This window comes from Xiphophorus hellerii, chromosome 4 (assembly GCF_003331165.1).
Source record: "Xiphophorus hellerii strain 12219 chromosome 4, Xiphophorus_hellerii-4.1, whole genome shotgun sequence".
Lineage (NCBI taxonomy): Eukaryota > Metazoa > Chordata > Actinopteri > Cyprinodontiformes > Poeciliidae > Xiphophorus > Xiphophorus hellerii.
This window is the reverse complement of record NC_045675.1, coordinates 8,168,056-8,179,598: the sequence shown is the minus strand read 5'-3', so window position 1 is coordinate 8,179,598 and position 11,543 is coordinate 8,168,056.

Sequence of the window (11,543 nt, the reverse complement as noted above, 5' to 3'; positions counted from 1 at the left end):
AGCACCTCATTTGAAGAAATTACCAAGCATGGTGGTTTTTTAAAGAAGCAATTGTACTCAAACTGTCCTTCACACAAAATAGGCCAACACAGCTAATTGGCGTATTTCTGACAAAAAAGCAAAAATGAAATGAATAGAACCTCTTGACCCAGACGTTTAGTTACCCCAGAAGAAATTCTGAAACCTTCACTCTTTTTCACTGCAGTTTATCATTGAGATACTAAATATGTTTGTAGTTATTCTTATATAATAATAATAATAATAATAATAATAATAATAATAATAATAATAATAATAATAATAATAATATTATATTTTCCTATTAATTAATTTATTTTTGTGGTTAAAAAAACTCTTAAAAGGCTGGTTAAAATAATAAAAGAAAATGCTGAAATCATTAATCAAGCAGCACCACGTAATTGGAAACTAAAACTTGTGATTTTCACTTGTTATGGTAAAAAAATATATATACAATATATTATATGTAATGTAAAGCATTTAAAATCTACTTAAATTCAAAAGTACACACACACACACACACCCACACTACAGGAAACCCCCATCAGTGTATCAGACACTGGGAAGCTTTGATGACCATCCTGTAGCAGTTCACATGCAGAGACTGAAGAATAGAAAATGAAAGTTGTTTGGCTAAAGGCTTTCCAGCTAATTAAAAGACTAACCTAGTGTAGCTTCCATGTGACCATTTAGATTCATTTGGCACTGATGCAAATGGAAAGAGCTGTAAATCTCATTATGAAATGATGGTGAGGATCAAATTAGTGATTATCAATCGAGCTGCTTTTAAATGCTTATCATCATGTCCCTGTTTGTGCATGCTAAGAAAGCTGTTCACCTGTCCAGGAATCATTTTGTAGAACATGTTCTAGTAATAGCTGGTTCCTCAGGGAAATTTGATTTAAATAATCTCCCCTAATGAGACACTGCTAAGGCAGTTGGTATGGCATGGTTAAATAGTAAGCAGTATACATATTTGTGTGCAAATAATCTTTAAAACTGAGTACTAAAAATTCAAATATGTAATTCTGCCATTCTAAAATGCAAAATGAGTTTTAATGTTCTTTCTTTCTTTTTTTTTACTAATTTGTGACTTTATTCAACAACCTGCTGTCTCCGTCTCTATGCTTGTATTTTCCTCTTTGCTGAAAGCAAGTATTAGGTGTCAAATGTCAGTTTTGTTCAAATGCCAAAATGTTAATTTTACTTTTATGAATAAATTTTTAATTGAGTCTTGCACCAAATAATTACCAAAATATCATCAAATGTTTTATAGAAAACTATCCTGAAAATGTCCATATCAGTTATGAAATATTTTATGAGTTAAAATATTTTAAAATGTAACTTTTACTTTAGCTGCCGACACAACAATGAAATGCATTTATAATTGAATTTAGTCTTTAGCATATTTAAATATATTTTTATTAGAATTTGAAATTTTTTGTGATAAACTTAATATCTAGCTCACCAGTCTTAAAGTGTGACAATATTTAGATAGATGTTTTGTCAAAAGAATCTAATAAGCAGTTAATCTTTCAGAGTAATACGCAAAGCAATAATTCCTCCTGAAGATTTTTGTATTTTCTCTCTTTCTTTAGCTGGAGTTTTATTATTTTTATCAGTTAGTATTGGCACCAAAAACAGCAACTTCACAATTTCTGCAGCCTTCTGTATCTATTACTAATTTATTGCTCCTGTATATCTCTAACCCTCTTTAGAGATTGCACATGTTGGGATTGCTTGACCAAAGCCTGGGCAATTAGATGAAGGTGGTGCAAACACAGAGAACAGCAACGTCTTTGTGCAGCGTTACTGCTGTGAGAAACAAGAGGGTTTCTCTGTGCGCTCAAGTCGCCGGTCCTAATTATTTTTCCCAGAGCTGAGGTCACATTCCTCATGGCCTAATCATGGAGTGAGAAGAGCCTGTTATTAACAATCTGAAGACAAACAAACATAATAGCGAATAGGGAGGGTTTTTTTTCCAGCTTTTCCCCCCCTTTTAGCTAATGGCACAATGATCAAACTTAAACAAGCGAATCTAGAAACCCATGGAGAAAATAAATAATAGATCATCTTGATATTTTAACCATGAGAGTTCTTACTTTAGAACAACAGAACTGCTTTTTTCTCTCTCTCTTCCCTTGAGGCATTCAGAACTGTGTCATGATGACACAGCAGGCAATAATGCTATTAGCAGACTATTAGTGTTATTTGATGTGCATACAGAAAGCCTTCAGCAGATGGTTTAGTGATGCTCAGGGTATTAGGCCTGTTGTCATGGTGAACACAAAAGGCTCCAGCAACTGTTGGGGGAAATTATTGTGATAATAAGCCTCTCTTGTCCTAATGGGTTTGTTTCCAGTAATGACACAAACTGAGCATTCAGAAGAAAAAAAAAGCAATCAGGAACACATACATTCAGTTACTTTCCTTTCTACAAATAAAAATGTAAAATGTCTGCTGCGTTTATGTCTTTTGTGTTACTCTAATATCCTAAAAAATAAAAAATGTGCAAGCAATTTCTGCATGAGCAAACCATCCTCGGTGTGCTGTATCGGTAGCTGCTTGTCGGGATCTCAGAGGAAACAGCACCAGGCAGAACAAAGAATACACAAACAGCTTCAGGATAATGCTTAAGAAGATGATCGTTAATTTCAGAAGAAATTCAAATATGTCAAACATTACAGGTAAAGAGTAGGAGGATGAGTACAATGGTTGTCACCTAGTCAATACACTGGGCTGGAGGCAAAGCAGTGAAGCTGTCTATAAGAAGGAACAGAGCAGACTGTTCTTCTAGAGAAACTTTAGGTCTGTTCAATGTAGCAGTATTCATACAAAAACTAAAAAAAACACAATAAAATGGGCTTTTTCTGTTCTGGGGTTTATTTTTTAGCTCTGGATCTGATTTTGGCTCTGGACCCATTTACTGCCCACAGTCATCACCATAACAATTCTGAAAAAAAACTTACAACAATATTTATTTTCCCTTTGTGAATAATACATTGCTTTGAAATTTGATTACATATCAGTGCATCTCCTCATGAAACAATCTTAATCTTCCAGCAAGGTAACTTTTTAAATGTGAGGCAGCCATGTTGGATTTTGAACTATCTCAACATTTTAATTCTGAGAGCCAACAAGATTAAATGCTTTTAAACAGGAAGCAATAAATTTAAAGTTGGCTGTTAAAATGGATGCTCAGTATAAAACCCCATATTTACATCTGGTTGTCAGTGTGTGTATCCCAGTTTTCATGTGTAAGTTGTAACTTAGATAAGTTGTCATGATGTTAATTTATTGTTTGTTTAATTAAATGTTAAGGGTGAAGGACCTGGTGGCCGCGTGTCTTTGCTTTATAACCAGCTCAACTGCAATAATGTGCTCATTTAATCAAACTCGTTGTAACTAATTAGTGAGGAAGTGTGTTTACTATCGCACAAGGCAAAAAACAGTATCAGTGTGAGTCTCTGAATTACCTTCTAGGCAATAAGACTGAGATTGATGGAGGTGAAGCAGGAGAAGGACAGTGGGATGATTCAACTCGTACGTCTCAGTTTTCTGAAAGCAATCCACTCATGAGTCGACATCTCCCACAGAGATATAAAAAAACATACAAGTTTTCCTCAAAATGAAAGGTGTTTTGTCAGGTTGATTTCTACCCATACATTTGCTGTCTTTCTAAAAGGATATCTTAAATGTAATATGAGAGCTTCTGTAAATGTGTTACTCTCACCACAACAAGCAGCGAAAGATGATTTCTGGCAACATTTGTCAAATTTTAAAAAAACGACCTACCCTCTATTTTACTCTATTATTACTTAGATTTGAAAGTACGTGTTTTCTCTTTCACATGTAGCTAAAATATCCAACCCACCTTAAAGAAACAAATTTAATGTGTCCCATGGTTTATCTCGCAACCGCAGAGGTTATCTGAGGACCAAAACAAAGCAACAACACAAACTGCATCACACACAATAGCGTCCAATCTGTCTAGATAACACAGTCGCATCTGACACACTGCTCATAAAGTGGCCTCCATCACACATTTGCTTTCACACAGGCATTTTTCTTTTTCTTATCAAATTTGATATTTTACGAGGCACCCTCTTCCCCGTTTACAATGGCGGAGCTGATTCTGCTGAAGGTCACCTCGACATCCAAGCTGAATGAATGACATTTAGAGTACAATTTCTTATTTTTCCCCAGTTCCTTTGAAAGCTGTTACAGTACATGAACAGAACATGCACAAATCCGGACTGCATATTTGTACATGTTGCCTTGAAAACGGATTCCAGGTTTTTCGTTTTTTTTTTTGCTTTACTGCAGTTGGCTGCAACTACAGTAGCAACCAGATCACCAGAACCTAAAGACTTTCCGTTAATGTGCATTTGTGATTTAGAAGCAAATTTAAATAAAAACGACAGAACCATGATATAACACACAATAACACTATTGAGAATAGCAATTTAATATTCAAGCAGGGAATGTATCATCAAAAGAGCAGGAATTGAAAGTAAAAAGAAACAAAAACTTTACAATGACAGAATTAGCAGAAAAACTGCACTTAGAAAAAAAACCCAGAAACCTGAGAAAATTCAAACTTAAAGGGATCCATGAAGACAGCATTATGTATCTTGAAAAAGTAAATCCATAATTGAAGACTGCGTTTTATTTGTGGTTCACCAGAAACATGCTGAGAGACATGAAAAAGATGTTTAGAAACTCTTTAGTAAAATTAACTCACAAAAAGGACTCTGTATGATTATTCACTGAAAATGTAATTTCAAAGATTAGAATCATAGAAAGATTAATCATAAGCCTCCTATTATTTGTAGCTGGATTATAGAATGAGCAATTATAACTTCAGAAAATAACCAAAATTTAAAACATTTAGACATTGATTCATATGGTTTATTGTAACAACATTTAACAATTTGAAGAACAATTCATTGAAAGGCTTTGTTAAGATGTGGTTTGTAGAATCTGATCTGGAATAAGGACATAAAAGTTTAGAAATTTCTGTAGATTTACCGATGACACTTTTGTTTCTGTTATGAAAGAATGGTATTTATTTTCTAACCCTTTTGAAAAAGGACATGTCTCTTTGTGCGCCTATCCAGGTTAATCAAGTCATCCCTGTCCTCATGCCTCTCCCCATCTCTCCTCCGGAGCCCTGACCTTTATCTTCAGTTAAATCTTATTTGCCTTCAGGACTTTGTAGGGTTTTCCACTCCTTCATAATCTGTTTGTAGTGTCCTACAGACTTTTCATTGCTATGACATTAGACCAAAAAAAAAAAAAAAAAAACATGGTAAGCTATTTTATACCCCACATTCATTTGTGGTTGACTTTTAGTGAAGCACTTTGAAAGCATCTGGATGAGATGGATCGTGAGATCCGTTCTACTCCAGGGAATTTCCTCTGTTGATGAAGATTACCTTACCTTATATGTGTTTCATTAAGCAGCTCCCAAAGGAGGAATCTAAGCTATGAAAAGGGGAAAAATTAATAAAAAAGTAACTTTACGTTCTCAGAAAAGGTTAACAATGAACCATTAATAACACACAATAACCTTTATCACTATTGGACATCTTTTTTTATATTTTTTGTCAGGAATTCACAAACAGGGGAAAACAGATTCAAGATGAACAACTGCATTTAAAATTCATTTGAAATGTGGTCTTCTGTTAGCATCAGATGTATGCTCAATGTTAGTCATTTAGTCCATTTGGATGAAAAAAGCATTTATTGAGCTGTTTGTTATCATTGACCACAACCCACTGAACACAGAGAGGGGGAGAGAAGGGAACGACACGACAGAAAATAAGATAAAGGCTGCTGGAGCATTTTAAGAAAGCTCGAGTTTCTCACATGACCAGTTTAATTTAAAATATTAAAGATGGCTGTTTGTACAAACATATTTTAGTAACTTTTTTGCAAACAACAGAAGTGCAAGACTGTTCAGCGGGCCTAAGCAGACACCATGTGTTACCAGGCATCATGAACATGTAATAAAATGCATTCATTGTCTTTGGGAGGAATGGGGGATTAGGTAGAGTGATATAGATGTTGGAATCCTGTAAGTTGTATAGGCAACAACTTACAGGATTCAACTTAACTGACTTTCATATTTTTGCTCCAGGCAAACAAGTTTTCAACATTTCTGGATACTTTTATTAACTGTTGTGTTCAAAATAAGTCTTATCTAAATGCCCTTAAATATCTTTACTATTTAACTAACTTTATTTAGATATTTCTTGCATTTCTGGATGGTGTTTGAAGCTTAAAAGATGGTGGGACAAAATAAATAAATAAAAATAGGGCATTCAATTTTATTATTGGCTGACTAGCAAAAAGACATTTTCCCTAAGTCTGCATGTTATTGGCTGATCGGCTTCTCATGATGACTCCTTCCCAAGAAGCTACTGACTTTTGAGGACTGAGGCAGCTAAAATCACACCGAGAACAAAATACAATTGAACCTTTGCACCAAACAAACAAACTAAAAAAAACCTAACAAAACAACAGCCAACAAGTAGATCTTACGACTGAATGTCTGATGAATTAAAATACTATTATTTAGTTAATAGTATGTTAATATGTTCAACATACCATGCAGCTAAACTAAGACATCATGGTGAAAACTTAACTGAACTTAATACTGAAATGCTTACCATAAAAACACAACATAAAGGAGGAGACTAAATTGTTTTTTTCCATTTTAGGTATTTTACAAAGGCAGGCTTCCAGACACAGCCAGCTTACACACATACAGATGGAGAGATTGAACTGGAAAACTCTGGACTGCAAAGCTCTCAATGTCATCTTCATTTAAGTTGAGATTCAAAAGAAATGGTTTAGCTGGGAAAGTTTGTATTTCTTGAACTTTAATACCAACATAACAGAACAGATTTACTTATATATTGAGACAACTCTTTTTTTCTGTCTGCTGCCAAATATACATGATAAATGATGTATTTATGGTGACCAGCCTAAAAAAAATCAGTCTTCAGACTCAAAACAAATTTGAAGCAGTTATGTGATTGATGGAGCTACAGCTGTTTCTTTTTATTTGTTTACAAAATGGAGCACTAAATGGTTCAACGTCAATTTGAGATAAGATGGAAGTTTATTTTAGTTGAATCATGACCTCCTGCCTAAACTGCAGCACAAAGTGACTGTTACCCATCATAACATCCAAAGAAATTGATGCACCACAGTGTAAAAAAGACTTTCTCTGCAGGCTCTGTTGTGTGGATGGAGAGGAGGGAGCCGGTCAGTTTTCTGGGATCTGTGACATTCTTCAAGGCCAGTGTTAGATTAAAGACCAGAACTGTCATCCCTCTGATCAAATATTCACAAGATTCTCTATGAAAAATGTGCTTTTAAAGACAGACTGTTAGAAAACAGGGCTGCTATTTGTGACAGTCCCATTATATGTACCAAATAATGTTCCAATTCCAACGCTGAGTGAGATGTTTAAGCCCCAAAGAAATTTTTGTCTTTTCTTTCCTTTCTTTTTTTTTGTGTTGCTATTTTCATGTTTTATTTTGCATCTTGTTTGGTACTGTCATGTCCTCTTTGACACTTCACATAAAGAAGAAATGGGGATCCTTGATTTTAATGTTACTCAGACTTACGTATTTTTAAATTACGCTTTTCTGCTTTTTCCCTACATATACGGAATGTTCTGTCCACATATAAACTTAAAATAGGTTTTTGAACAATGGCAGCATTTTCAGAACAATCCATAAAGTGCTTGTTATTCACCATGCTTCTGCTTGATGTGTGGAGTGTAATTTTAAACCAAGGTAACTGCACTATTAAGTTGAAGAGCAAAATTGAATCTTATAAATATTGTAATTGTATGATTAACCATACATTATTTTCATACAAAACCTTGAACCATCTGCCACAAAGCTCTCTAGAGGGGTTCCACAAGGAGCCGCCCTTGGGTCCTCATGTTAGCACTTCATAATAATGATTGGCCATCTTATTTTCTAACTGCAATATTCAAATGTATGAAGATGATACAGTATTCCTTTGACTTTGTATCAATATAACACAGGTTGCTGTCATGAAGTGCGGGGTGTGGTGGTGAGGCAGACGCCATAGACCCAGGTACGGAGTGAAATGGTGGTTTTAATGAACACAAATTAGACACAAAATAATCCAAATAGTCCAAAAACCAAGGCAGCACTGCTAAGCAGAATCCAGGGCTCTACGCAGGTAGCAACATGGCACACGAATGGACTGAGACGACTGACTGAGGAACGTCAGACAAGGACCCGACGAGGAACAAAGGACACAGGTGGGGTTAAATACGCAGAGGGTAATCAAGGAAACGAGAAACACCTGAGAAACAATCAAGGGGAGACAGGACAACACAGAGACTCAGAGACACAGAAACTCGAAATAAATGCACAGAAAAACACAGAACATGACAGTTTCAAATAAATAAAAAAATTATCATGATCTAGATTCTAGATTGTGGGGGCATTTCTGGTTTGTTTGTTTTCTGAAGAATATTTCCATAACTGATTGTAGCTTTTTATGTAGGCAATGGCAATTAATCTAAATAACATACATTTTTACTGTATTGTTTCATTATAGCGCTATTGTTTAAATGTTTTATTTTTTATATTTGGATCTTGTATTTATGCAGTGTGTTGCTCTGTTTGTTGATTCTTTCTGATATATTTTTATTGTGACTGTAATATTGGAGACATGAAATAGCCTTATGCTAACTAGGTAATGTGAGTAAGGTCATGGAATTCATGCAAATGTATTTACAAGACGCAAAATGTCATATTACTATGAGCTTGTTAGAAAACTAAATTTATATTTGAGGTGGTAAAAGACTAACAAACTACAATGACACTTCATCAACTAATCATTTGTCTACTAGGATACTTTTCAAATAACTATGAGATTCTGGAAAGCACATGAACAAACCAACCTGGATAGTGTTCAACGTCTGATATCCAAATCCAAAAGTTCTTGATGGGGTTAGAGAGAACTGAAAGTTTAATTTGAAGTGAATTTGATGGATTGAAAAAGTTTATAGGCTCATATTTATCAGTGTAACTTCACATGGAAACATAAATCTTGTTCAGCTGAGGAAAAAAAGCGCTAAATGTCACAACAGTCTTTGTGAAATTGTAGACTATTAAAACCCACTAACACAGCTTTGTTCCCACATGAGCTTGGTTAGACTGAGTTGCTTTAAACTGTTAACTTCAGCTAAAACAGATGATCTAACTCTAACTAGTTGTTAACCTCGCACACATTTAGGATTCATTTACTTCTTCAAAAAGCTTATGTTGATATGATTTTTTTATGACAAGACCCAAAACTGTTACTAACAATACCTTCACAGAAAATCTGAACTAAATGTTTTGCATTTATTATTTGGTACACATTTGTAGAGTTTAATAAGAGAAAAACAAAGTTTCGGAACATATGGTTTAAGGGGTAAACAGAGATAATGTTACAAGTCCTCAATTATCTGTTGAGTGAAACACCAACAGATAACTTTATAAATAAATTCGGCATTGTTTTCTCTTGTATGTGTTATAGTCTATAGAAAAAGAAGCTCCTACTTCAATCATACTTCAAAAAGCCTGACTGGTCAAAATCTAGTTCTTTGGAATCAAACCATGAGTAAATAAGGATGACTCAATACTTTTGCACAGCTGTGTATTTATATGTAGCATGTGTGTGTGCGTGTTGTGTGTGTGTGGGGTGAGTGGGGGTGTGTGGGTGTGTGTGTATTGTACCAAACAGCCTTGGGCTCAGCGTGCAACCAACCACATTTATGCAGAAATGAAAAATGTCAATAGAGCTTCCTTCCATAATATTGCCTATTTCACTGGCACATAACACTGTCCTTTGACTCATGGACATAAATTCAGTGGACACAGCACGGCGAACTGAATAATGATTAATGTAACTTTCATCTTGGGTTTGCTTCACTTGCTGTGGCCTTGGCTCCTTTAATAGTCATGGAACAGTGGAAAAATGTGATTCTGCTTGTCCTTCAAATAAAATGTTTCTGTAATGGCTTCTCATTAAGGGATATATATTCATATACAGGCACATTCACTCCCCCAATTGCTTTGCCCTTTTTATATCTTTCACAAGAGTGTTAATGAAGAACTCTGGTGGATCAGAGCTTTAAAGCACTTGCAAAACAGCATAAAGTACCTCAGCTGCTGAGAAGTATTAATATAATTATCAAGGTTATATCAGGTGGCTTTTAATTCAATTGTCTCTCAACATTTCTCAGCTATGTCAGTCAATGCGTCTGCCTTGTCTTCAAAGCAACAGAAGACTTATCCATTCCAGCACCATTAAAACATCAATGTCTTATTTCTGCTAAATGGCAGAGGAAAGATAATTGGCATGTGTGCATGCATATTAATTAACTGATAATGAGACGATAAGGCCCCTCTCTACCTGCAGGTGTGGAACCACTAATCAATTGGCAGTGAAATGGGGTAAAAACTCTGCTTCTTTTATCCCACCACTGAAATTAAAAACCTATTTAGCAGCACGTTTTCCAACAAAGTGCTTTTCATTTATCTTCTCCAGCACATTATTCAATCACAGTTTCCATTTGTATAATGGTAATATTTTCATGTAATTTCCCGCTGCCTCAGAGATGGGTTTTTTTGATATGGCTTTGTAAAATGGCTATTCCATTCCAGCTCCATTCACTCGCTGGTAATAAACTTACAACCTATATTTCAGATTAAATGTCTTCAGCAAATGGAGCCAGTCTCAGATTTCTCAGTGCTCTGTGGGAAGATCGCTTCTGCTCCCTGGTGGCGACTTTAGAAACCATCCAAGAGGGGCTTCCTGCCCTCTGGTGGCAAGAACAGCAAAGTGTCAGAGAATCGATTTAACCCACATCTTGGCAGACTTTCATTTGCTGTGTAAGGTTTCCACGGTTTCTGACTGTCCAAGCAACAGACACCAAAAGTCTGATATGCAAAGCGAGCTGTATAGTTGAGAGCTGCAAGGATTCCCAGAGCTGAAACATAAGCTGACTATCTTAAAGGGTTACTGCTTTAGCCTGCAGCACATTTGGAAATGTTTGAAAGAATGTTTTGTGTCTATCGGTCCTGACCAGAGGTGTGCATAAGGAGAATTGTGGGGGAGGAAAGAATGAACTCATGAATTGCTGTGAAAACAGAGACAGAAGATGCAGAGCATGAAAGGGGGCGTGAAAATATCTAAGGCTGAAAAACAGCCAGGCAGGATAAACTAGGCCTTGCAAAACACGCTTCTGCAATTCATTTATGTTACATTCACAAACTTCAATTGATCTTAATTGGTTTACATGTCATAGACCAACAAAACGCAGTACATCACTGGAAAATAAAAGGAATAGAAAGAAATATTTTTTCTTTACAAACAAAAAATCTTAAATGTTTGGTATGCAACAAATCATTTTCAAAAACAATACAATATTTGTTCTCCACCTGAGTACTTTGTAGGCTGCATAGGTTTGAACTCTGGTG